We start from the raw sequence: 25,510 nt of genomic DNA, 5'->3' as shown, positions 1-25,510 counted from the left end.
CCCAGGTCTTGTCCTAGGACCTGTGGTACCTATTTGCTGTGCAAATGCCCTGCATCCCTGACCCTCTGGATTAGAATCTCCTAGGCAGGGAACTAGCAATCTTCTTTGTAACAAACTTCCTGATGTCAGTTTTTCCATGTATTGAAATTTGAGAATCCTGGGCTTAAGGGAATTGGAAAATATCTTAACACCAACAGAAATCAGCTTCAGGAGGCTAAAGCTTTGGGGGTTTTTTGTGTTTTACCTGAAAACAGAATATTTCTTTCCCATTTAAATCCTTGAATACTATCCAAGAGCTTGCTAGAATATCTATCAATCACGTCAGATAGTCTAATGACAATTTTCAAGCACCGTATCCCTGTTGGATAAAACCAAAGAACAATGGTTCTGGATCGTCTACAGATGAGGCTTAGTCACATAACTATTTGCCTTTGTCGAGATGCACTGAAATACCATGTGAATTAAATTACACTGGGCAGGGGAGCCGGACTACAGATCTGAAATCATTAGCAACTCCTGGGAGCATTCACCTGATTTGTGTGTATTTAAATATAACCTTCAATAAAATTAGGAAACCTTTACCACCATCTGTGTTGCCATAGCAAAGTGCAGGGGCAGCAAATATCTGGTCTATGTTTTTACTTCCTCCCCACCCCCACGAGCTTGCATGGCAGCTAGACATGTCTAATCAATTCTAGCAATTCTTCCTCTTAAGTCAGGATATTTCTGCCTCAGAATCCTGTGCCCCAGGCAGCTCTTAGCAGATGAGATGATGGACAATGAAACCTACTTGTTTCATCTGGGCTGGTGAAGGGAATGGGTTTTGCATTCATGGGTTGGGGGTTCAGATCCCAGTCTTGCCACTTAGAGGCTGTGAGACAACATAAGATACTTAAGATATTTAGGTACTCTTACAGCCTCATTCTCCTCATTTGCACAAGTGGGGTTATAGTCCCATCTCCCAGGATTGTTGTGAAGGTGACAGAAAGAATGTATGTAAATTGCTTAGCATTCCTAGTACACAGTGAGTACTCAATAAATTGTAGGTGTGGTTATTTTTAATTTAGCTTGATGTGATGAGCACAAGGAGAAAGAGGCTTGTTTTGTGGGGCCATTTGAGTTGCATAGAGCAAGCATGGAGGATTGTATTAGTAGAGTACTTCCTTACTGCAGCTCTCTCTCTGAACTAAGGCCCACATTTATGGAGGGCTTAACAGTTACTTAGAAAGTGTTCTAAGCACTTTTTGAGGAGTAACTAATTTAATCCTCACAAGAACTCAGTGAGGTAGATGTTCTTATCCCCAGTTTATAGATGCAGCACCTGAGGCATAAAGAGGTTGAGTGACTCCTAAGGGATGGAATTAAGTATGTGCCATTTAACATGAGGACTCAGTCAGGAGCCTCCCTGGGAACTTGTGAAGGTGCGAATTCTCAGGTCCTGTCCAGGACTCCCTGGATCAGAAACGCTGTGGGTGAGCCCAAAAATCTCTGTTTTAACAAACCCTCCAGGTGATTCTGAGGTACATCAAGCTTTTAGAACCATGATCCGGAAAGCAAGGGAGCTTTGACAGGACAAGAAGTCAGGAGCGAGGAGAGCAGTTAAAGACGCGTATTCCTGTTGAGGAAGGGTGAGTGCCGTGTCAGAACTTTGATGCCTGTTTGTACCTTCCGGTATTCATCCTGGAATTCGGTGTTTTTTCCCCCTGCTTATAAGGAAAATTGGTTGATTTGTGCTATTGGTTGTTTTACTCTGTGTTACAATTCCCCTAGAACAAATAAGAAACTGCTTGTCTGTCTCAGTTGTATGTGAACTAGTATGAAAGGCACCTACATCGCTTTCAAATCCATGCTCGCCTCAATTTATACCAGAAACCTGAGTTTCCATGCTCTCCTCAATTTATACCAGAAACCTGAGTTTCCGTATTCATTACCTGCAAAATTCAATTCAGTAGCTGCTGACCAATTCAATAACTTCTGACCATCTAGGCGGGTTTTGAACTTTGTCTGCTGTAAGAATTTGTAAAGGCCTTGTTGGAAATCTGAGGCATATATAAAAATCTAAATGTGTATGGAGTCCAGTGCTAAGCCCTGCCGAGTCATTTCTTTATTGACTCGTCATAATGGCCTTAATGTTGCAGGCACTGTCATCATTATCTCCAGCGCATATGAGGACACTCACCAGCCCTTTACCTAAGCTTACTGACCCTTAGTTTTGCAAGTACCTAACCTACGGAGTGGAGAAGGCAATGGCACCCCACTCCAGTACTCTTGCCTGGAAAATCCCATGGATGGAGGAGCCTGGTAGGCTGCAGTCCATGGGGTCGCTAAGAGTCAGACACGACTGAGCGACTTCACTTTCACTTTTCACTTTCATGCATTGGAGAAGGAAATGGCAACCCACTCCAGTGTTCTTGCCTGGAGAATCCCAGGGACGGGGGAGCCTGTGGGCTTCCGTCTATGGGGTCGCACAGAGTCGGACACGACTGAAGTGACTTAGCAGCAGTAGCAACCTACGGAGTGTTTGAGCAGCAGGGCCAGGATTCAATGGAAGGAGGGAGGAAAGTGATTCTTTCTGATTCCTGCCATCTCTTCAACAGATTTGTCCCGCTCCTATAAATGTAAGCTGGTAATACACAAATGCGTAGTCAGAACAAAAAATTAAAAAAAACAGAACAAATCCCAGCTGGGCGTTGATCTGTGTCTCTGGGATTCAGTTTGGTGTTCTCCTTCATTTTGGCCACGCAGACCTTCCATAGCTTGCTTTTTACTTCTCCAGTGCCAACCCTGTTTTTGACAATTGTTTAACTTCCTATATGCATTCTAGACTTTTTCTTTTTTAAAAAAAACTTATTGGAGTATAATTGATTTACAATGTTGTGTTAGTTTCAGGGATACAGCAAAGTGATTCTGCTGTACATACACATATATCCACTCTCTTGTAGATTATTTTCCCATGTATGCTGTTACAGAGTATTGAGTAGAGATCCCTATACTGTGCAGCACGTTCTTATTAGTTATTTTATATATAATAATGTATTTATCAGACTTTCTTTTCCTAATGACCAATTTTGGACCTTTATTCCCCGGCCCCCTGTTCAGTGTCCTCTGGCCAGGCTTATGGGATGCACCTGGGGCCCACGCAGTGCATTTGTAGTGGGAGTGTTGCTGAGTTCTAGCAACACTAGGGAGGGGATCAGATGCCTAGCATGATGTAAACTTACCAGCTCCCAAGATCTTGGCAGTGGGTCTGAAACTTCAGAATCTCTACCAATCAGCTGGAGTTAAAATGCAGATTCTTAGTTTCTGCTCTCCCCCTATTCCGATTCAATAGGTCTGAGGTAGCGCTCAGGAATCTGCATTTTAATAAGCATATGACCATTCTGTATGCCTCATCTTGAGAAACAGAGGTTTGCTGGTGCTAACAGGGGTGTCTGACCATGTCATAGCCAGCCTTTGAATGGCAGAGAAATTGAGGGGGGTGGTAAACCAATGTCCAAACTGGGAGAGTGAGGCAGAAATATAGGAACCAGGGGAATAAGACAGTAATCTATATCCTCCCACCTTACCTCCCTTCATCTGTCCCTTCCCCACTGCCTTCTCTCCCAAAAGGCGTTTCTAAAGATTCTCTGATACGGCCACTTCATTATACACAAGACAACTTTCAACAGAGCTATGCCAAGAGTGGGGAGGAAGGGGTCTGGAGGGGCTCTCTCAAGGCCAACCTCTCTTCTACTTCATCCCTTGAGGTAGGTAGCTCCTAAGGTATTTCCATAGATTCTTTAAATTTCTCTTGGGATTAGTTTCAAACTACTCTTAATCTAAACCCCATTTTATGGGCTTCCTGGTGGCTCAGACAGTAAAGAATCCACCTGCAACACGGGAGACCTGGGTTCAACCCCTGGGTCAGGAAGATCTCCTGGAGGAGGGAATGGCAATCCACTCCAGTATACTTGCCTGGAAAATTCCATGGACAGAGGAGCCTGGCAAGCTATAGTCTGTGGAGTCACAAAGAGTTGGGCATGACTGAGCAACTAACACAACAACAAAAAGCCCCATTTTAAAGATGAAGAAATCGAGGCCTAGAGAGGTGAAGAGGCCTTGTGCAACCTGACTGAGGCATAACTAGATGATTACCCTCATGTACTCATTTTCAAGCCACTGAAATTTCCAAGCTGTTCATTAAAACATCAGTGTCCAATGTGGGTTCCTTAGGTATTCTGGGAAACAAAAGGGTGAACTGTGGCTTTATAAATAAGTCTGGGGACACTGGGTACAGCCTATGTAAGTAGGTTTCTTTGTGGTAGGATGTCACAGATTCTTGGATATTCTAGTGCGAACTGTGAACTATCTCCAATAAAGGTAATGGAGGTAGAGTTTTCCAAACTCATTTAATAACAGACACTGCCCCCACCCCTTGGAACATATTATCAGCCTCTCAAAGGATACTACTGTAAAGAAAACTGAGAGTTGCTGTAATACTCTGCGTTGCCCTGAGAAAAGCTACAGAGAGTCCATAGTCACTACGTATCAGAGTCTCAGGAGGTTATGAATTCACACAGACTTGCTCTGGACCAACCACCTCTGACACCTGAACTCCACACCTGGGCTCCAGGTGGATCAGTGTGACCAGTTCTCATGAGAAGGAAGCCACAGGTCAGGAGCAGTTGTGAGCTGGCTGACAGAGTGGTTGGCGGCATGGGTGTCAGCCCCACCCACCTTTAGATGCAGAAGTTCAGGCCTCTGAATTGCTTAGCTTGAAGGACAGCATTGTATGTGTCAGGGAGGCAACACTAGCTCAGTGTTCAACTGAAGACACGAGGACTGCTATGGCCAAGGCTCCAGCCACGGGGGAGGCAGTACGGGGGAACACTCCCCAGCTCCTGCCATTGGAGCAGACACATTACCAGGGAAATCAACTGAGCCAGTCGGTGCTGACGCACCAGTCAGAGTCCAGTCCCCAGTTCAGAGGGCAGGAGCTGACTAGCTGGTCAAGGAGAAATTATAGTGACAACTTTGCCTTCTTTTCTGACCATTTTGCAAGCTGTGATTTGTGGACTTTGTAGTCCATCCTTCTAAGGCTACCTACAAGTGGTCTGTGTAGGTTCTGTCTTTAGGTGACCCAGAGACTTGGTAGCAAAAGAGGGATGGAGGTGAGGCAGGCATCAGAGTCTGGAAACACAGAAAGTGCAGGTCAAACCAAAGCTGTTAGATCTCTGTGATATAACCCTAGTTCTGAAGCAGATCACCTAGCAAGTGTCCCTCCCCAGAGAGGGCATGAACTGAGCCACTGTGAAGGAAGGTTTATGCCAGTTGGAGAAAGTGACTGTAGGGTTGCATGTCCTGTAGGCACTCGACCAGGGTAAGGCTGAATGGCCTTGCAGCCCAGATTAACCTTTAGGTTTAACAATGGACCAAGCCTAGGAAGCTCCCATGTCTTGCTGAATAACCATGCACTGAATAAAAGTTGGTTCCAGATCTGATTTCACTTTAATCTTTAGTGGGGTTTTTTTTTTTTGGTCTGATTAAAAAATAAATATATGTTCACTATTAGTGACAGTTGCCAGTATATTGTTAAGAACAACATCTTAGGAGATTGAGTTTGAGCCCAGAACTCACAAGCTATGTGACTTTGGGCAAGTCACTTACCATTTACTTTTCTGTAAAATGAGAAAAATAATCATATCTGCCTCAAATAGTTGTCATGAGGATTTAATAAGATAATGAATTAATGATATAATAACCATAGCAATGTGCCTGGCATATAGTAAGCACTTAGATTTTAGCTAATATTAGCATATTTATGATAGCCTCATCAACCTAGATGGATAGTCTATTAATGCTTTCATATATTCCCTTTCACTCTCCTAATCATGTGTTTATGTTTTTAAATAGGTAGGCTCATATTAGACACTTTGTGCCAGCTCTTTTCAATTACTCTTCTATCCTAGGTTCTGAGTTTATGTGGTATAGAGGTAAGAAGACTGGCTTGAGAATAAGCAGACCTGGGTTAGAATTTAGCTTTACCACTTATAACCCCAACTGTGTGACTCTGGGAAAGTGACTTGAACTTTCCAAGACTCAGTTTCTCAGCTGAGTTGATATGATAATTGTTAACTTACAAGGCAGTTAGGAGAATTAGTAAGGTGAAAAATTAAAGGCTGAGGTCGAGACCTGGTACATATTTAACAACATGGGGACAAAAAGTACAATAATTTTTCTGAGCTTCCAGGGAATGTTTCAGCTGTATGTCTCCACTTACTGGAAAGTCTCTTAAAATGTCTGTGGAAAGATTGATGACTTGCTGGAACATTTATTTTCTGTATGAGGAACAAGATTGTTCAGTGTTCTCTTTTTCTGTGCCCCAGCCCTCAGCCAAATTGCCTCTAAGTTTACTGATGCAGGACCTTGGGTCACAAAGTTTCTCTGAGCTTTTCCTCTCATGTTTTCTCTGATTCCTGAGAAAAAGATGAAGGTACCTGCCTGAGGCAGAGGCATGAAATGAGCACAGGTCTCCAGAAATCAGTTCTAGGACAATGACCTATCTACCGCTCAGCAGTGCTTAAGAGTGGATCAGCACCCTTCCCGTTAAGAGGCAATAGTCCTGAACCACACTATAGTGTGGTCTTTAGTTTACTAATTTTGAGTTTTTAATTATTTATAAGCAGTACACAGGCCATATAGTTCATTTTATACTGTGTCTGATCTCATCCATCTCATTTTTTGATGTGTAAATAAAAGTCTTGAGTCAAATAAACCTGTACAGGAAAAAAAAATGTATATGTAATGTAAAAGTAACCCTACAGAATGGACTTTAAAAAGACAACATGAATAGACCTAGAGGGTATTATGCTAAGTGAAGTTAGTCGGAGAAAGACAAATGCTGTATGATTTCACTTATATGTGGAATCTAAAATCAAAACTAATGAGCATATGTAACAAAAGAGAAACAGTTACAGAAGCAGAGAACAAAGAGGTGGTTGACAGAGGAAAGGAAACTGGGGGAGGAAAGAAACAGATGAGAGAGATTAAGAGGTACAAACTTCTATTGCAAAATAAACGAGTTATGGCTATGAAATGTATAGCGTGGGGGATATGTTAATAAGCAAAGTTTCTATATGGTGATATATCATAATTAGACTTGTGATGGTCATTTTGAAATGTATAGAAACCTATAATGAACTAACATTATAGGAACTAACATAGTGTGGTCTGTCAATTATACTTCAAAAATAAACATACAAAACAACTCTTAGGGAAAAAAAAAAAAAGAGAGAGATCAGATTTGTGATTACCAGAGGTGAAGAGAGGGGGAGGGAGATGTTAGATGAAGGCAGTCAAAAGATAGGAACTTTCAGCTGTAACATAAATACTAGAGTTTTTTTTTTTTTTCCTGCACCAGGTATTTCTCTAGTTGCTGCGAGCAGGGGCTCCTCCTCGTGGTGTGTGGGCTTCTCACTGAGCGGCCTCTCTGGCTTGGAGCACAGGCTCTAGGCACTCAGGCTTCAGTAGTTGCTGCGTGTGGGTTCAGCAGCCGCAGTGCACAGGCTTAAGTGCCCCGCAGTGTGTGGGATCTTCCCAGATCAGGAACTGAACACTGTCCCCATCATAGGCAGGTGGATTCTTAACCACTGGACCATCAGGGAAGTCCCAGGACTAGGAATTTATAAGATGAATAAGTACCACATAATAAATATATATAAAGTTAAGAGAGTAAAGCCTAACATTTCTTATCACAAAAATTGTCTTTCCTATTTTTTTAATTTCATAACTATATGAGATACTGGCTGTTCACTAAACTTACTGTGATAATCATTTCATGATGCACATAATTCAAATCATAGTGCTGCACATCTTACACTTATACAATTATCATTGTTTAGTTGCTCAGTTGTATCCAATTCTTTGAGAACCCATGGACTATACCCCTCCAGGCTCCTCTGTCCATGGGATTTCCCAGGCAAAAATACTGGAGTGTGTTGCCATTTCCTTCTCCAGGGGACCTTCCCAAACCAAGGATCATACCCATGTTTCCTGCTTGGCAGGTGGATCTTTTACCACTGAGCCATCTGGCGCAGCATGATAATTATATCTTGATAAAAGTCAGAAAGATGGCTCAGTGGTAGAGTCCAGTTGCCAAGAAGGTGACCTGGGTTTGATCCCTGGGTCAGGAAGATCCCCTGGAAAAGGATATGGCAACCCACTCCAGTATTCTTGCCTGGAGAACATGACATCATAAAAGGAAATTAGTAAAGCTAAAGTAATGGACTGGAAAGAAATGGAAATGTTAGCAAGATGGCAGAGTAGGAGGCCTTGTCTCCAGTCTTTGTTCCCCATAGAAACACGAATTTGGCAACCATTCATGGACCAAAGTGCCTCTGTCAGGAGCTTAAGGATCCAGGTAGGAGGCTGTGACATGCTAGTGGAGTCCAATATTGAGGAAATCTGACTTGAGAAGGTGGGCTAATGGTCCCAGGAGCAGGCCCACCAAGTGTGGACCTGACTACAGATATGGAGGCAGCCCCATGATCTGGCTCTAGTCCCACTTGTCCAGGGACGTGATGGCCTCAGTCATGGGTGCCAAGAGTAAGGTTACCTACAGACACCACCAGATGGTCCAAAACCCTGCCACCTAACCAGCCTAGATTCTCTGGCTAGGCTGACTAGTGAAAGTCTTTATCTGAAACCAGTCTTTCAAGACTAGAAGAAGTGACTGTTTCTTCAAATGTACAGACAGCAATGCAGAAATATAAGGATCACAAAGACTCAGATAAACATGACATCATAAAAATAGTAAAGCTACAGTAATGGACTGGAAAGAGATAGAAACTCAAAAACTGCTTGGCAAAGAATTAAAAAAATAATCACCTTAAAGAAATTCAGTAAACTCCAAGAGAATACAGATCAATAATGAAAGAATTAAAAAAAAAAATCAACTGTATATATTTCAAAATGACTGTGTGTAGCAGAAGAGAAACAGACTCAGAAATGTAGAACACAAACTAGTGGTTACCAGTGGGGAGAGGAAAGGGAGGGAGGGACAAGTCAGGGGTAAAGCCTTAGGTGATACAAACTACTAGTGTAAAACAGATGAGCAACAAGGATATATTGTATAGCACAGAAATTATAGCCATTATCATATAATAACTTAAAATGGAGGATAAGCTATAAAAATACTGAATCACTATGTTGTACACCTGAAACTAATGCAGTATTATAAATCAACTATACGTCAATAGGAAAAATGCAAACAACTTATAGAATGCAAGAAAAGCAATGCTAAGAGGGAAGATTATAACAACAAAGGCCTACATTAAAATAGAAGGTTCATCTCAAATAAATCATCTAACTTTGCATCTCAAGGAACTAGAAAAAATTAAACCTAAGAGTATCTAAAGAAATAATAAAGATCAGAGCAGACATAAGTGATACAGATAATAGAAAAAATGTTAAAATGACAAAACAATGTTTCTTTGAAAAAACAAACGAAATTGAAAAGCCTTTAGTTAACTAAGAAAAAAGAAGACTTAAATAAAAAGTGAAATAAAAGACATTATAATTGATTCCACAGATATTTAGGAACAATATAAACAGTTAAGTGAGAAAAAATTAGACAACCCAAAAGAAATGGAGAAATTCCTAGAAACTTACAATCTATCAAAACAGAATCAAGAAGAAATAGAAAACATAAACAAATTTTAAAAATGAGATTGAAAGAGTAATAAAAACAAAGCTCACAACACAGAAATGTCTAGGATTAGATGATTTCATGGGTGAATTCTGCCAAACATTTAAAGAAGAATCTTTCTTAAACTCTTTCAAAAAAAAAAAAAAAAAAAAGAGGGAATACTTCCAAACTCACTCTATCAGGTCAACATCACCCTGATACCAAAGCCAGACGAGGACACCTCCAAAAAATATCATAGATAGTCTTAATGAATGTAGATGTAAAAATCCTCAACAAAATACTAGTAAACTGAAACAACAACACATTAAGGAATCATAAATCATAACCAAATAGGATTTATCCCTGGATTATGGATATGGTTCAACATATCAATATGATATAAGGATAAAAACTACATGTTATCTCAACAGATGCAGAAAAAGGATTTGACAACGTTACATACCATTTCATGATAAAAACTGTTAACAAATTAGGAATTATAGAAGGAATTTACTTCAACACGCATTAAAGGCTATTTTAAAGTGGCTGACATCACACTCAGTGGTAAAAAGTTGAAAGCTTTCCCTTTACCAGAACAAAGCAGGAATGCCCACTCTCATCGCTCAGCATAGTATTACCATTTCTAGCTAGAGCAATCAGGCAAAACCAAGGGCATCCCAAATTGTAAAGGAAGAAGTAAAACTACCTCTGTTTGCAGATGATTTGATTGTATATTTGAAAACTCTAACAACTGCACACACACACACACACACACACAAATGTTACAACTAGTAAGTGAATCTGGTAAAGTAATAGGATAAAAAATCAACATACAAAAATCAAGGTCCATTTCTATAATAATCATCTCTCTGAAAAGGAAATTAAGAAAGAAGTTCTAATTACAATAGCATCAAAATAATAAAATACTTAGGAATAAACTTAATGAAAAAGGTGAAAGGCTTGTAGACTAAAGATTATGAAGCGTTGACAAAAGAAAATTTAAAAGACACAAATAAATGGCAGGATATATTGTGATCATGAATTGGGAGTATTAACTGTTAAAATGTCCCTATTTCTCAAAGTAATCTATAGATTTAATGAGATTTCTATAAAAATCATAGTGGCATTTTTTAACATAAATAAGAAAAAAACCTTAAAATTCATTTGAAACCACAAAAGGCCCTGAATATCCAAGGATAAAGAAAAGAAAGAACAACAATGCTGGCAAGGATGTAAAGAAAAAAGAGTCCATGTAAACTGTTGGTGGGAATGTAAATTGATGAAGCCACTGTGGAAAACAATATGGAGATTTTTTAAAAAAATTAAAAATAGAACCACTGTTTGATTCAGCAACCCCCATTTCTGGATGTATAGCCGTAAGAATTGAAATATGAATTTCAAAGAGATAGCTGCAGTCCCATGGCAATTGCAGCTTTACTCACAATAGTCAAGATATGAAAGCAATTTAAATGTCCTTTGATGGATGAATGGATAAAGATATGTGGCACATACATGCAATGGAATACTATTCAATCATAAAAAGAAGGAAAACTTGTCATTTGCAACAACAGAGATGGATCTAAAGTGATGCTAAGCGAAATAAGTCAGATACAGAAGACAAATCCTGCACAATCTCATATCTAAAACAGTCATTCTCATAGAAGTAGAGAACAGCATGGTGGTAGGCAGGCGCATAGTAGAGGGAGGGTTATGAGGATATGTTGGCTAAAGGGTACAAAGTTTTAGTCATACAAGATAAATTCTGGAGATGTACTATATAACAGGGTATGTGATTTAAAATACTGTATTGTATATTTAAATTTTTGCTAAGAAGATAGATCTTATGTTAAATGCTCTTACTACAAAAGAAACAAAAAAAGAAAAAATAACAAAGCAGGTAGGAGGAAGCTTTTGGAGATGATAACTAAGTTTATGGTATTGATTGTAATGATAGTTTCATGGGTTTGGGATACTTATCTCCAAACACATCATGTGTATATTATAACTACAGCTTTTTGTATGTCAATCATACTTCCATGAAGTGGCTGAAAAAAGAGACAACCCAATAGTAGCATTGGCAAAGGATATGAATTAGGAATCCACAGAAGAAGAAATGAAAACTACCATCTCAGCAAAAGGATGTTCAACATTACTAACAGTAAAGGTAATGCCAATAAAAAATAACAATGGAAAACCATTTGTGCCCATTATAAAGATACCTGTTATAAAGAATTGTGTAAAATATACAGACTTAAAAATGATGACAGAGACTTTCCTATGAGTCCAGTGGTTAAGAATCTGCCTTGCAATGCAGGGGACGCTGATTTGATCCCACAGAACAACTAGAGGAACCCGCATGTTGCAGTGAAGGATCCCGTGTGCCGCAACTAAGACACAATTCTGCCAAAATTAAAAAACAATGATAACTTGTGATAGTGAGCATATGGAGAAAAAACATTTTAAATCACTGTGAAATATGAGTTAAAATACTGCTTAAGAAAAGCAATCAGTAATGTCAGATTTTAAAATATGCATATCTTTTGACCTATCTCATATCTAGGAATAAATCACTGACAGCTAAGGATATATGTACATAAATATTTGATTGCTCCATTGTTTGTAATAGTAAAGCACAACAAAATAAATAAAAAATGCTATAAAAACAAAAAGTAAAAAAGGTGGAAGCAACCTGAACACTTATTGGTAGGAAACAGTTGAATAAATTTTTGCATGTCAATACCGTGAATCAGCACATACTAAAGAATGATTTAGGTCTACACTTGTTGAGCAAAAGGGATTTCTCCAAAGAATTCTGTAAGAAGAAATGTAAGGTGTAACAAAATATCTAACATATTCTAATTTCCTATTTGTAAACCAAAGAAAAACTACTTTTCCCCATAGACGTGTATATTATGTCTATGTATGATTGTGCAAGCTTAAAAAAATATATGCAAATATAGAAAAGCAGGCTGTCAATGGGGATTACTTAGTGATGGGGGAGAAGGGAGAGGAGAAGGAAAAATATACATAACATAATGCTAATATAAAGTTGAATAATATTACAAATAATTGAAGATTGAACATTTATATAGACAATGCCTAGCACATTGACACAGATAAATTGAAATATTAATTGAATTTCAGGTTGTGATGTAGGATATTTTCTTTTGGGTGACTTATTTCAACATAAGTGTCTTGATATATTATTATTTTATTATTTACTTATTTTAATGATCTCCTTTACAGTTAGTTATGATAAGAAATTTTTGTTGTTTAGTTGCTAAGTCGTGTCCGACACTTTGTGACTCCAAGTTCCTCTGTCCATGGGAGTTACCAGGCAAGAATACTGGAGTGGGTTGCCATTTCCCTCTCTAGGTGATCTTCCTCATTCAGGGATTAAACCCAGGTCTCCTGCATTGCCAGGTGAATTCTTTACTGGTTTAGTGAGTGAAAGTCACTCAGTCATGTCTGACTCTTTGCAACCCTATGGACTATACAGCCCATGGAATTCTCCAGGTCAGAATAATAGAGTGGGTAGCCTTTCCCTTCTCCGGGGGATCTTCCTGACCCAGGAAACCTAGGTCTCCTGCATTGCAGGCAGATTCTTTACCCCCTGAGCCCATTCATAATCAAAAGACTGGTGTCCAGATCTGGATATCATTTTCAAATTGTTCTCTCAGGAACCCCAGGGGTTCCAAGGATGTACCTCCCTGGGACAACCAGCGGTAAAGGGCTGGGCCCCCATGTCACATCCCAGGGAAATTGTCTGCACCTCTACCTCTTCATCACCTGCAACTCTTAGCTATAAATGGAGCAGCTCATGTTCATCTATTTTATATATTGGAATTTTACATGTAATTTTATTTGAAGAAATCCTGGTGCTTAAAAACAAATTTGAATATTGTTGCTTTAGACAAGTAGGACCAATTTCAGTATGAATACTCCACATATTGCACTTCTAATTCCCTTTTGAGGGAGTTAGATATGGCTGCAGCAAATAGCCTATTGCAGGAAAAATGATTAGAATGGTTCTAGAAGACCTTGATTCCTACTAGCCTGTTATTAATGGAGGAGATTTCTCCATTGTAGGCCTGTTTATCTGGGCTGAGGCATTTTAATTAGTATTAACTTAATCTAATTCAATGAATCCATTTCATCAGTGGGCTGTTAGCATAGCTATAGTTGTATTTTCCCAAGTTTGCCCCTTGACCTATCACCTTATGGTAAAAAAAACCCCTATTTCCAGTGGGGAGCCCAGTACAAGTTCTTTCAGGTGGGTATATGACCCCAGGATGACTAATTAGAGTACAATCCACTTGACCTTGGTTAATAGTTCAGGGATCATACATGATTAAGCTCGGCCAAGCAGAGTCCAATTTGGGATTTTTATTGGGATTACTGAGAACACTAGCTGTAAGGATGAGGTAAATACAGAGCGCTGGCAGTGCCGTTTGTTATAACACAGGGAGGAAGCACCTTAAAATGAAGTTAAGACCAAAAAGGAATTGCTGAGCAATGGAGATAGATTTCTGAAAACAGTGTCTAAACCCCTGGATCCAGCTATTCCTGGAGTTCATTTGCCCTGGGGCTTCCTATCTATGTGAATTCCCTTTGTGTTAAATTTACCTGTTATAGCTGAGTGTCACAGCCTAATCACCGTGATTCTCGCTGGTGGATGCTTTGAGCAGGGTTGTTGGGGTAAGAGAAAAGAATAGGGCTTTTCATGGGGAAGCAAACAGTATTGAGAGAGGCTGCAGAGCTGTGGAGGCAGCTTGAAGGCCCTGGATACCTGATGGGAGATAGGAGGAGTAGAACATGAGAGGAGGGTGGTAAAATGAAAACAATTTCCGTCTGTTACCTTGAGATGTGAATATCTACTCTGAATTCCTCACTCCTAGGGAATCTAAACGCTTGGTAGAATTTCGCCTCCATTTCCAAGTACATCACTGAGGATCCACTTAACAAGTTTTCAGAAAAATCTACTTATAGGAATCAATGTTTGGGTCTACAAGTAAGATAGGGTAGGAAATGGAGAGATGTGTGCGCGGGACCCATCAGAGGAACTGGAGAGTGGATGGCTAGAGGGTACTCTGTCAGTTACCTGGGGCAGAATTGATAGCATAAGAGCATCAGAACTTGGAGGAGATAGAAAAGGGTGATTCTTAGATCCATGAGAGACAACTCCTCCCAGGGTTAGCAGAAGATCCTATGAAGCAAGGTCACAAAAAGTCAGAAGTCTTTTTACACTGTGATCCATGCCAGTCTTTCAGATCTGGCTAGTTGATTAAATTATCTCTGTGATAAAATAAACCAATATATAGTCACCAACATTAAGCAAGTTATTGGGATTTCTAAGGCTTACAGATTGACATAATTTTAGTTCTGAATTACACATCTTGGGTATATTAAAACAATTAAAAATCAGTCCCGCCTCTCCTACTCAACTCTCCCCCATCCCCCCTCCTGCCTTTTTCTTTCTAAAACGGCAGCATTGTAAACCCGGTTCACACACATCAGCCTGAAATTTCTATTCACCTACCATCATTTACAGTACTAAGTGAGAAGAATGGGATAGACAGGGGATGGATTTCCTCCACGGATGACCAGAATGTTCCTGAGTTGCTGTTTCTGAGAGGAGGGCAAGCTGGTACAATCCACATCATCTGCTGGGCCCAGTAGCTGGTTCTTTACTGAGATTATCACTTATTTCCATGGTTCCCAGCTTCAATAAGATCTCAGGGAAGGATAACTGACAACAGAATAAATGTTGCAGCTGAAATAAATGTAAACACAAATCTGTATTTACAAATGTAAATACAAATCTACAAATACAAAATGTAAATACAAACCTGTACAGGAGCAGGATGTGAAAGCAAACATGGAAGCAATGCTTTCAGTTAATAGACTAGCTCATTGTAGGAGGGCAATTCCATTGTTAGAAACTGCCGGTCATCACAATCCTGATACAGTAATGACTTCTTTTATTCCCTCTGAAGCTGGGTATATCAGAGACCAAAAATATCCTTCATATAAATCATTCCTTTCCTAGCATTTGACAGCCACTGTCTCAAACTTGATTAGTCATTGGGCAGAAGGAGAGGCAAGATCATCATAAATTCACATGTATTTAGTGGATAAAGCACAGCTTTTCTAGGAAGAGGGTTCCTGTTTAAATCTCTGCTTGTCGATGTTCATTAGTAGATCCCAGGGCTATTAATATAAATAGGACAGGAGTCAGTTTCTTTGGAGCAGGAGTCAGCAGATGTATTTTATTTAAAAGATGGAATGAATTTTATCCCAGAGAGATATAAGGGAGACAGAACAAATGAAAGAGGCACTGGAGGACACAAAGGGTATTTCATCTGAAAGTTCACCTCATTGCTTGGATGAGGACACTTTCTACCAGGTAGCATATTTCTGAACCCGGGAACTCAAGCAACATTAAAAAACCAGACCTCTACGATACTGAAAGTCTGACTCAGACGCTTCTGGAGAAACTGCTGAGTAAGGACAAGGTTTCACTGATATTAGAAAACTGGAATTGCCTGGATGATTTCTACTAATCCTGGTTAGCAATCTGCTAGGCAGTAATGTCTCCACTACCTATGTCTTCTCTTTTGGAGTAAAGATGATGACTATCGTTTTATTATACTAAATGAGGTTTATTGGTGGTTTCCTAATGTTACACTACTTATTGGTTCTAGGCTGGAAATGTGAATACAAATAGATTGGGAATCACTTTTAGACATTACCTTTCTTTAACTGTTCAAAGTATTTACCTAAATCCTTCTAATTGGTTTGCTTGTCTGTTTTTTGTTTTTCTTTTTTTTTTTTAAGTTGGAAATCATTGGGCCTATTTTTAAATGTGGTCAAGGGCAACGTTGGGTAGAATGATGTTCTTAGAATCCTAATAGTCTTCCTCATGGGTTTATGAAGTTGTTCTGAGGAGTCCCCAGTTGCCTAAGAGGGGAGAAAGGGCAGGGATTGCCTTTATTTTAATCTGGAAATACAGAGGCCCATGGGGTTAAAGAGTTAGTACCAAATTCTAGATTGTCTGAATCTCAGGCCTGACTCCATATAGGGGAGGCCAGTGTTGCCCAGCTAAGTAACTGGAGAGTAGATTAGGTTTTGAGGGGTCAAGGCCAAGGCTAGGGCTGTGATTTCCTATCAAAGCCCTTGGAGGATCCCAGGAACCCAAAGAACAAGCCAAAGTCTTGTAGCTAAAATATTGATGATGGAAGGGATTTAAATATCATGTCTGTAGGGGCTAAATGAAGGGATTAGAAACAGAGTACAAAGCCCGAACTCAGCAGCTGGAGGATGGATTTGAGTATGGTTAGGGCAACTGTCTGAAACTGCAGCTGGGTGGGACTTGGGTGGTAGGCTTTACTAAATGACCAGTCCTGGCTCAGCAGGAGGCAAATCCTTGGTGAGTCCCTTATCCGACAGAAATGTTTGTGCCTGCCTAACAACAGAGGATGAGATGGCTGGATGGCATCACCCACTTGATGGACATGAGTTTGGGTAAACTCTGGGAGTTGGTGATGGACAGGGAGGCCTGGTGTGCTGCAATTCATGAGGTCGCAAAGAGTCGGACACGACTGAGCGACTGAACTGAGCTGAACCTCAGGAAGATGTGCCATTTGAAGTCTGACAAGGTACAAGAAGAAGACAAGAAAATCATAAACTGGAATTATCTTTCTTCCTGGTCCTTGTATTTTAAATTTGGCAAAAATGGAAGAAAGGATTTAAAAAGTAACTTGGCTATAACTAATTGGTTTTCTTTTTTTGAAGTGTTTCAGTCATATATTTATGTTAGTCAGGGTTATTTGTTCATTGTTTTCTCCCCAAACACCCATAATATTTGCTGAATACAAGAATTGTTATACTGACTCAGCTCTATGATCCACAGGGCTACAATTTTATTGGCTAATAGAGGCCTGTGAGACTTTCATAGGGTGACATCACTTCCTTCCTTCACCCATCTTTGTGTTTCTAATACTTTAGAGATCTGAATTTCATTAGTTCATTTGTGGGGAAGGTAAAATTTTCCTCCACCCTTCTAGGGTCTCCAGCTGGGACTGATATAAGACAGATTAACAGGGGAAAAGCATAACAAATTTTATTTATATTTAATATGTACATAGCCCTTACAAGAACAAAGAAGATCCAAAGTGGTGCCTAGGTCTAAGTGCTTATATTCCAAGTTGAACAAAATGTGGCTATTGTGGAAAAGTAACCAAAATATAAAGGAAAATGAGAGTTATTGCTGACTCCCTAGAATGTATCTTCCTGCTTGTACAGGGAGGGCAACTTTCACATGGGAATTTTATCTCCTGCTTTCAGGAATAAAAAGAAAGATCAGAGAATCTTTCTTGCATCTACACTTTTTCAAAACCTTTAACTCAGAATAATCAATATGCCAAAGTGTCATATTTTGCAGTAGTAGTATGTTCTGAACTCTTTTGCATCCAAACTTAAAAAAAAAGTTATTCCAATTTCATTTGTGTTGGTGGAGGGGGGTGTGGTGGTGGTAATAATTTACACAGGTTTATTACTGTTGACAAGAAGCAAGAGATTTTCATCCTTTGTACTAAGACCAGCTAGGAAACCCATCAACAGGTGACATGGAATTTGATATATAGACCTATCCCTGTTTGAGTGTTGGAGGGAGATGGAAGCCAATGAAATTAGAGTCTTATGAACTTTGAGGGAAGACAGGAGGCCCCTGGAGTCTCTGGTAGTATTAAAGTAGAGCTGGATTTCTTTGAAAGATAGAGTGATTCTCCTGGTTTTCCTGGAATCTTCCTGGTATCTGCACTGGAAGTTCCACATACTGGGAACCCCTCAGTACAAGGCCCATTTCAGGTGTCATATGATTCTTAGATCCTTTCTCTTCTGTGTTCCAAAACCTGCTTGGAAGCTAACCTTACCCATGTAAGGTTACTCCTAAAAGTCCTGGTTAGAAATCTCTGAGAGCAGTTTGGTGATAGTGTCCCCCATGGACCAAGTACCTGGGCTCGGTTGTTGTTCAGTCACTAGGCCCTGTCCGACTCTTTGTGTCTCCATGAACTGTAGCATTCTAGGCTTCCCTGTCCTTTACTATCTCCTGGAGTTTGCTTAAACTCATGTCCATTGAGCTGGTGATGCCATCTAGCCATTGCATCCATCCTCTGTGGCTCCTTCTTCTCCTGCCCTCAACCTTCCCCAGCAGCAGGGTCTCCAATGAGTTGGCTCTTCGCAACAGGTTGGACAAAGTATTGGCGCTTCAGCTTCAGCGTTAGTCCTTCCAGTGAATATTCAGTGTCGATTTCCCTTAGGATTGATTGCTCTGATCTCCTTGCAGTCCAAGGGACTCTCAAGAGTCTTCTATAGCACCACAGTTCGAAGGCATCAATTCTTCGGTGCTCAGCCTTCTTCATGGTCCAACTCATGACTACTGAAAAAACCATAGCTTTGACTATACAGACTTTTGTTGGCAAAGTGATGTCTCTGCTTTTTAATATGCTCTCTAAATTTGTCATGGCTTTTCTTCCAAGGAGCAAGCGTCTTTTAATATTGTGGCTGTAGTCACCATCTGTAGTGATTTTGGAGCCCAAGAAAATGAAATCTGCAACTGTTTCTACTTTTTCCCCATCTCTTTGCCACGAAGTGATGGAACCTGATGCCATGATCTTAGTTTTTTGAATGTTGAGTTTTAAACCAGATTTTTCACTCCCCCCTTTCACATTCATCAAGAGGTTCTTTAGTTTCTCTTCATTTGGGCTCTGTAGTTCCTGCCAAAAGACCTTCCTGGGCCATTGCTGTAAACCTGAGGCCTCTTTATGGACCTAATAGATCACTTGAGTCACAAACTTGTGTGGATGAATCTGAAATAGGAATATTTGTTTTTCTCTCTGGTTTGTAGCTTATATGACAATCTTTTCTTCTTAAAAGTGGGGCTAATAATCATACCAACCCCTAGAGTTGTTTACAGTATTAAATAATAAAAGAAGAGTGCTAAGAACAGGGGCGAACACATAGTAAATAATAAATATTAGGATTATTACTATAGAGTTATAAGATGTTGATAGAATTGTCATTGTTATACTAATTTGTAAGTTCCTATAGCAGAGAATTTTCAGGCTGTGGAAAAAACATACTGAAGGTTAAAATGAGAGCAATTCAGAGTCAGTGAAGGTTTGCCCAAGGAAACCTAACCTGGGAGTCAGATGACCTAGTTCTCCCACCATTTAACTGCAGTGAGTATCCTCACATCCGTAGGAAGCCATGAAACTGCACCTATAAACCTGCAGAGCTTCAGAGCTGTGAACCTCGTGGTGGCCTGTGGGTGAGGCTTCAACCACCAGAGGGAGTTGGAGCCAATTAGTGAAAACTTGAAGCAAACTAGATTAAGCAACTAGGAAACATAATTGCTCATGTCACTAGAGGTCTAGAAGATCATGCAACTAACCTTTAGTGTTAACTCAACCCAGTGGTTTCAGAGTATAATCCATTGAGGTGTTGATGTTCCCCATCCTCTGAGATCTCAGTGGTGAGAAATGAGGGCATCAGAGCCAGGTATGGATCCTTTCTCCTCTCAGAGAACAGGGAGCTCATAGGTTGAGGATGGGCGGAGAGGAGCCCACCTCATACCTGGAGAAACCCAAACCCAGAGAGTTACAGAAGCTGACAGCGGCAGGGAAAGACGGGCCCCGTGGTAAGCAGAGCTCAAGGTAGACTTTGGGAGTTGGAGTGTAGAGGTCAGGGAACATAATACCTGAGGAGATAGGAGGAGAACAGGACAGGTCAGTGAGGTCTGAGGTGGGGGCTATTGGTTGGGCTGGATGATCGTGTTTGCGCATCTTCCTTGTGAACTTTCCGGCTTCCCAGGTGGCACTAGTGGTAAAGAACCCACCTGCCATTGCAGGAGACATAACAGGCTCGTCTTTGATCCCTGGGTTGGGAAGATCCCCTGGAGAAGGGCAAGGCAACCCACTCCAGTATTCTTGCCTGGAGAATTCCATGGACAGAGGAGCCTGGCAGGCTGTGGTCCACAGGGTTGCAAATAGTCAGACACAGTTCAAGGTGACTCAGCACGCACGCATGCCCGTGTACTTTCAGCATGGGCTGGCCATGTTGAAAGAGCCAGGGATGGTTTCACAGAGAAATAGTTCAGGGCAGGGCTTTTCTTCCAGTAGGGAAATAGGCATGCCTTCAGATAATGACTCAGATGGTAAAGAATCCTCCTGCAGTGAGGGATACCTGGGTTTGATCCCTAGGTTGGGAAGATCCCCTGGAGAAGGGAACAGTTACCACTCCAGTATTCTGGCCTGGAGAATTCCATGGACAGAGGAGCCTGGCCGGCTATAGTTTATGGGCTCGCAAAGACTGAGCAACTTCCACCTTTACTTTACTTTCAGGTAGGGACTATGTACGGTTCTGGCTCCAAGGGTATGAAGTAGCTGGTCCTTCTTAGGAGCTCTGCATGTAGCCTAAGGGCAGCAAGACCAGTCGTGGTAAGGCCTATGCTGATGGCACCGGGGTTCCTAATCCACTGCCAGGCTTGAAGCAGGACCTGGTTCTTTATGACCTGAGGCTGGAGAGATCTTTGCTCACCATCTTAAATTTCTCAGAAGGTAAATCCAGATTTGTAAGGTTTCATGTTTCACAATTCTAGGGGCCTTTTCCATCTGGCTTCTTTGCTTGCCAGAGTTCCAGAATAAACCCTCCTACAATATGGACCATGCTCTACCCACCAAGGCCAAAGCAGCCAGCTGGGAGACAGATCACATGGACTGAAAATGTGGTAGCAAGATGCTGAGTGCTGTTCTTTCCAAAATAATTAAAAGTAGATGGTCAAACTTCATTGAGTGTGAAATATTTAGAAATAACTTTTCCAAGGGGATTAGAAACAACTCTTAAATTTAAGTGTTATCAAGGAAGATGATGCTATTGGGGAAGGATTGTCAAAAAGGGGACATTCAGATTGTTTTTCTCATGTAGGCTAGAAACTGATCCTGGGAGTATCCTCCAGGAAAATGGTTTTCTAAATGTTTTAAAAATAGCAATGCGACAGCATCACTTGGATCAACCATAATCCCATAGCTTCATAATTCTGAAGGGTTGCACTCAATTCTAACATACAGCATTCTGAAATGTCTATCAAACACTCTAGTTTATGACATAATTTATATTAATATGTAGAACCTAATTTGTTTAAATTTTAGAAAACTCAATAAATATTTTGGGTGCATGCTTAATATAAATTTATTTTTATTTATCTGTGTTTGATAAACAAATGCCCTCCCCCTGACCCCATTCTCTTCACTCTGCATTTATTTTCTGGATTGTCTGCCCTGTGTTTGTAGGCAGAAGGTAATTGAAAGTTGTGACCGGCTGCCATCTACTGGGGAAATAGAACAATAGATGCAAAAAAGGCTTGGCCTGACAAACAGAGGGCCTCAGTGCAAAAGAATGAATACTTAGAAAAAGAGAACTTGGTGAATATATAAAAGGAAATATGGAAAGAGATGGCATGTTTATGTATTCCTTGATACGGGAATCTAATATGCTTCCTTGACATAATATTTTCTTTAAGTGAAAGAGTTAGTCGCTCAGTCATGTCCAACTCTTTGCAACCCCATGGACTGTGGCCCACCAGGCTCCTCTGTCCATGGGATTTTCCAGGCAAGAGTACTAGAGTGGGTTGCCATTTCCTTCTCCAGGGGATCTTCCCAAGCCAGGGATCAAACCCAGGCTTCCTGCATTGCAAATAGAGTTTTTACTGTCTGATTAGGTCAAACATTAGTTATCAGGAAAAGTCCTCAGTCTATTAAACCCTCAGTCTATTTAAAATCCCCAGACTTTCATAGTGATAAGACCTGTGGGATCACCCGTTTCAGCACCTTCATGTTACAGTTGAGAAACAGAGGCTCCGAGGAAAGGGATGATGGCGGAGCACCTGCATCTTCTCATCTCATCACCAAGATGGTTCTCATTTAGATGAAGTGGCCATTTGGGTAAAGATCATGATTTAAAGGATGCCAAGAACTTATCCAGGGCAGCAAACGCTCTCTCCTTTGCTGGTTAAATAGGCTGTCAGACAGTCTCAGAATTAGAGTCGCTTCTTTGAGTGAAAACCGGTACTTACTCATTTGTACTGTAAGTTTCCCCAAACACCTTCACACAAATAGGGTTTTTCTGATTACCTATTATTTCCCAGCTTATTTAGAAAGTAAGTAAGTAGTCAAATTGCTCCCTGAGATCTAATTCTAGCCAAGAGAGGGTAGTGGTGAGTGAGAAGAGCCTTGCTAGACTCGCTGAGGCAGTGAGAGCCGGGAGGAAAGCTGGACCTGAGTGAGGCTGAGTCCCTGGGTCCTGGAGTTCAGAGAAAAGCAGGTACCTGGAGGGATGAGGAGCTCTCAGAGCCATGGTACTTCATCTGCACAAATGCAGACACCCAGTGAGAGGTAAAAATGGGTGCTGAGAAAAACCAGGGTGGCCACACTGGAGCTCTCTGATGAGTTGTCATTTCAGAAGTATACTTGTAGAGGGAAGTGAGCACTTGGAGCCAGGGGTGAGAGGCACACCCTGTGGGAACAATGTTGTAGAGACTTCCGTTCCCATGAGCTAGTAAGAAACATTCAGGGCAACAAACACTGTAAAATTAGGTTCAGAGTAACTCCACAAGGCAGAGGCGGGAAATGGGCCTCTTACCTGGAGTTTTGCTTGTGTGCAGACCAATAATTTAAAAAAAACCAGAGCTTTTCCTTCTTCTTTCACCATTATTTTGGCAACAAAGAATGATCTTTGGATTGAAAATTGTAGAACATACATCAATGAAAGGGAAATAGAAGTCTAGATTGGAGGAAACCCATGTTAGAGAGTAACAGTGACATATCTGAATGCTTCCTGTATCATCTCATTGAAATTGTACAGTAACTCTGTGGTTTTAGGCACTATCTTGTTTAGATATTAGAAACCATAAACTTATGAAGGTGAAACTATTTACGTTTCATGTAATTAGGGGAAGGGAAGGAACATAAATTATACCCTGGCCATCTGAGTCTGAGAGCTAAACCGCTCCGCTATTTGGCCTCCAGAGTACCTAAGGGAGGTCAGGTCTCCTGGTGCACACACATCACTCCAACTGTTGAGAGAACTTCCAAATATGTAACGTGGACCGTGGTGAGAAGCTGAATGGAAAAATGTGTGTGTGCTTGCTCAGTCACATCTGATTCTTTGCGACTCCATGGACTATGCCCCACCAGGCTCCTCTGTCCACGGTATTGTCCAGGCAAGACTACTGGAGTGGGTTGCCATTTCCTCCTCCAGGGGATCTTCCTGACCCAGGGAAGATCCCCTGTGTCTCCTGCATTGGCAAGGTGGGTTCTTCCTGTGAGCAACCTGGGAAGCCTAGATCAGGTTTCTGTTAAAAAAAAAATTGTCTTTTTTTTCCCTTAAGAAAAAGGAGACTATAGTAGATTCTACAAATTACAAGTAGTGAGTTTGATGTAGAATCTGTGAAAAATCCTATGATAGTCTACTAAGGGGTTATTATATTAAACTGTTAAGAACATACTACACTTGATCTTAGCCAGAAGGTCAAGAAGCCATAAGGAGTTATTATAAAGGAGATATAAGGAGTTCTTAAAAGGAGTTATTTCCCAGGTATTATAAACACCTGGGAAAGGAAGCTTTGGGTCCAAGACCCAATGAAGGTTGTTAACACAAGTTATGTCATTTAGAAAATACTGTGGCTGCTTTGGGCTTGCTGCTATGTGGGTTCCCTTATAAAAAGAGTCATGCTCTCGAAATAGTCACAACCAGTGTAGAGGAGACAGGGTCAGATGATGGCAATGCTGTAGAACCACACACAGAGGTACATCAATGGGGATGAGGGGTTCCAGGGAAAAGCACACAAACCAGAGAAAGAGGGACAGAGAAAGTTCTCCAAGGATCACATTCCTTTGCCTTCCATTAGAAAATTTCTAAAATTGAATTTCTGTTAAAATTTTAGGTTGAACTATTCAAACATATATTCGTGTACATGGGATGGCCATTTTAAGGTCATACATAGTCAAATATTGGCAATTTTGTTGATCCAACCTAACCCAAAATCTTAAAGTTCAACAGCATTACAGATAAATCCATGTTGAAAGAGTAGGTGTTCTCTGCTCTGCATCTCTTCACCCAGCGCTTTCTCCAAGGCTGCCACATTCTACTCTTAGAGCTGTTTTCACCTATTGCTTTGGCTACTTCAGTTCAGTTCTGTTCAGTCGCTCAGTTGTGTCCAACTCTTTGCGACCCCATGAATCGCAGCATGCCAGGCCTCCCTGTCCATCACCAACTCCCGGAGTTTACTCAAACTCATGTCCATTGAGTTGGTGATGCCATCCAGCCATCTCATCCTCTGTTGTCCCCTTCTCCTCCTGCCCCCAATCCCTCCCAGCATCAGGGTCTTTTCCAATGAGTCAGCTCTTCACATCAGGTGGGCAAAATATTGGAGTTTCAGCTTCAGCATCAGTCCTTCCAATGAACACCCAGGACTGATCTCCTTTAGGATGAACTCGTTGGATCTCCTTGCAGTCCAAGGGACTCTCAAGAGTCTTCTCCAACACCACATTTCAAAAGCATCAATTCTTTGGTGCTCAGCTTTCTTCACAGTCCAACTCTCACATCCATACATGACCACTGGAAAAACCATAGCCTTGACCAGACGAACCTTTGTTGGCAAAGTAATGTCTCTGCTTTTTAATATGCTATCTAGGTTGGTCATAACTTTCCTTCCAAGGAGTAAGCGTCTTTTAATTTCATGGCTTCAGTCACCATCTGCAGTGATTTTGGAGCACAAGAAAATAAACT

General features: G+C 40.8%; 1 pseudogene; it reads right to left on the bottom strand.

The window, feature by feature from the left end:
- Positions 1-24,086: 24,086 nt before the first annotated feature.
- LOC136165545 (U2 spliceosomal RNA) lies at positions 24,087-24,262 on the bottom strand (annotated as a pseudogene).
- Between the last annotated feature and the right edge of the window lie 1,248 nt (positions 24,263-25,510).

Source organism: Muntiacus reevesi, chromosome 3 (genome assembly GCF_963930625.1).
Source record: "Muntiacus reevesi chromosome 3, mMunRee1.1, whole genome shotgun sequence".
NCBI lineage: Eukaryota > Metazoa > Chordata > Mammalia > Artiodactyla > Cervidae > Muntiacus > Muntiacus reevesi.
The sequence above is the reverse complement of the archived record's forward strand: the minus strand, read 5'-3'. Positions and strand labels throughout refer to the sequence as shown.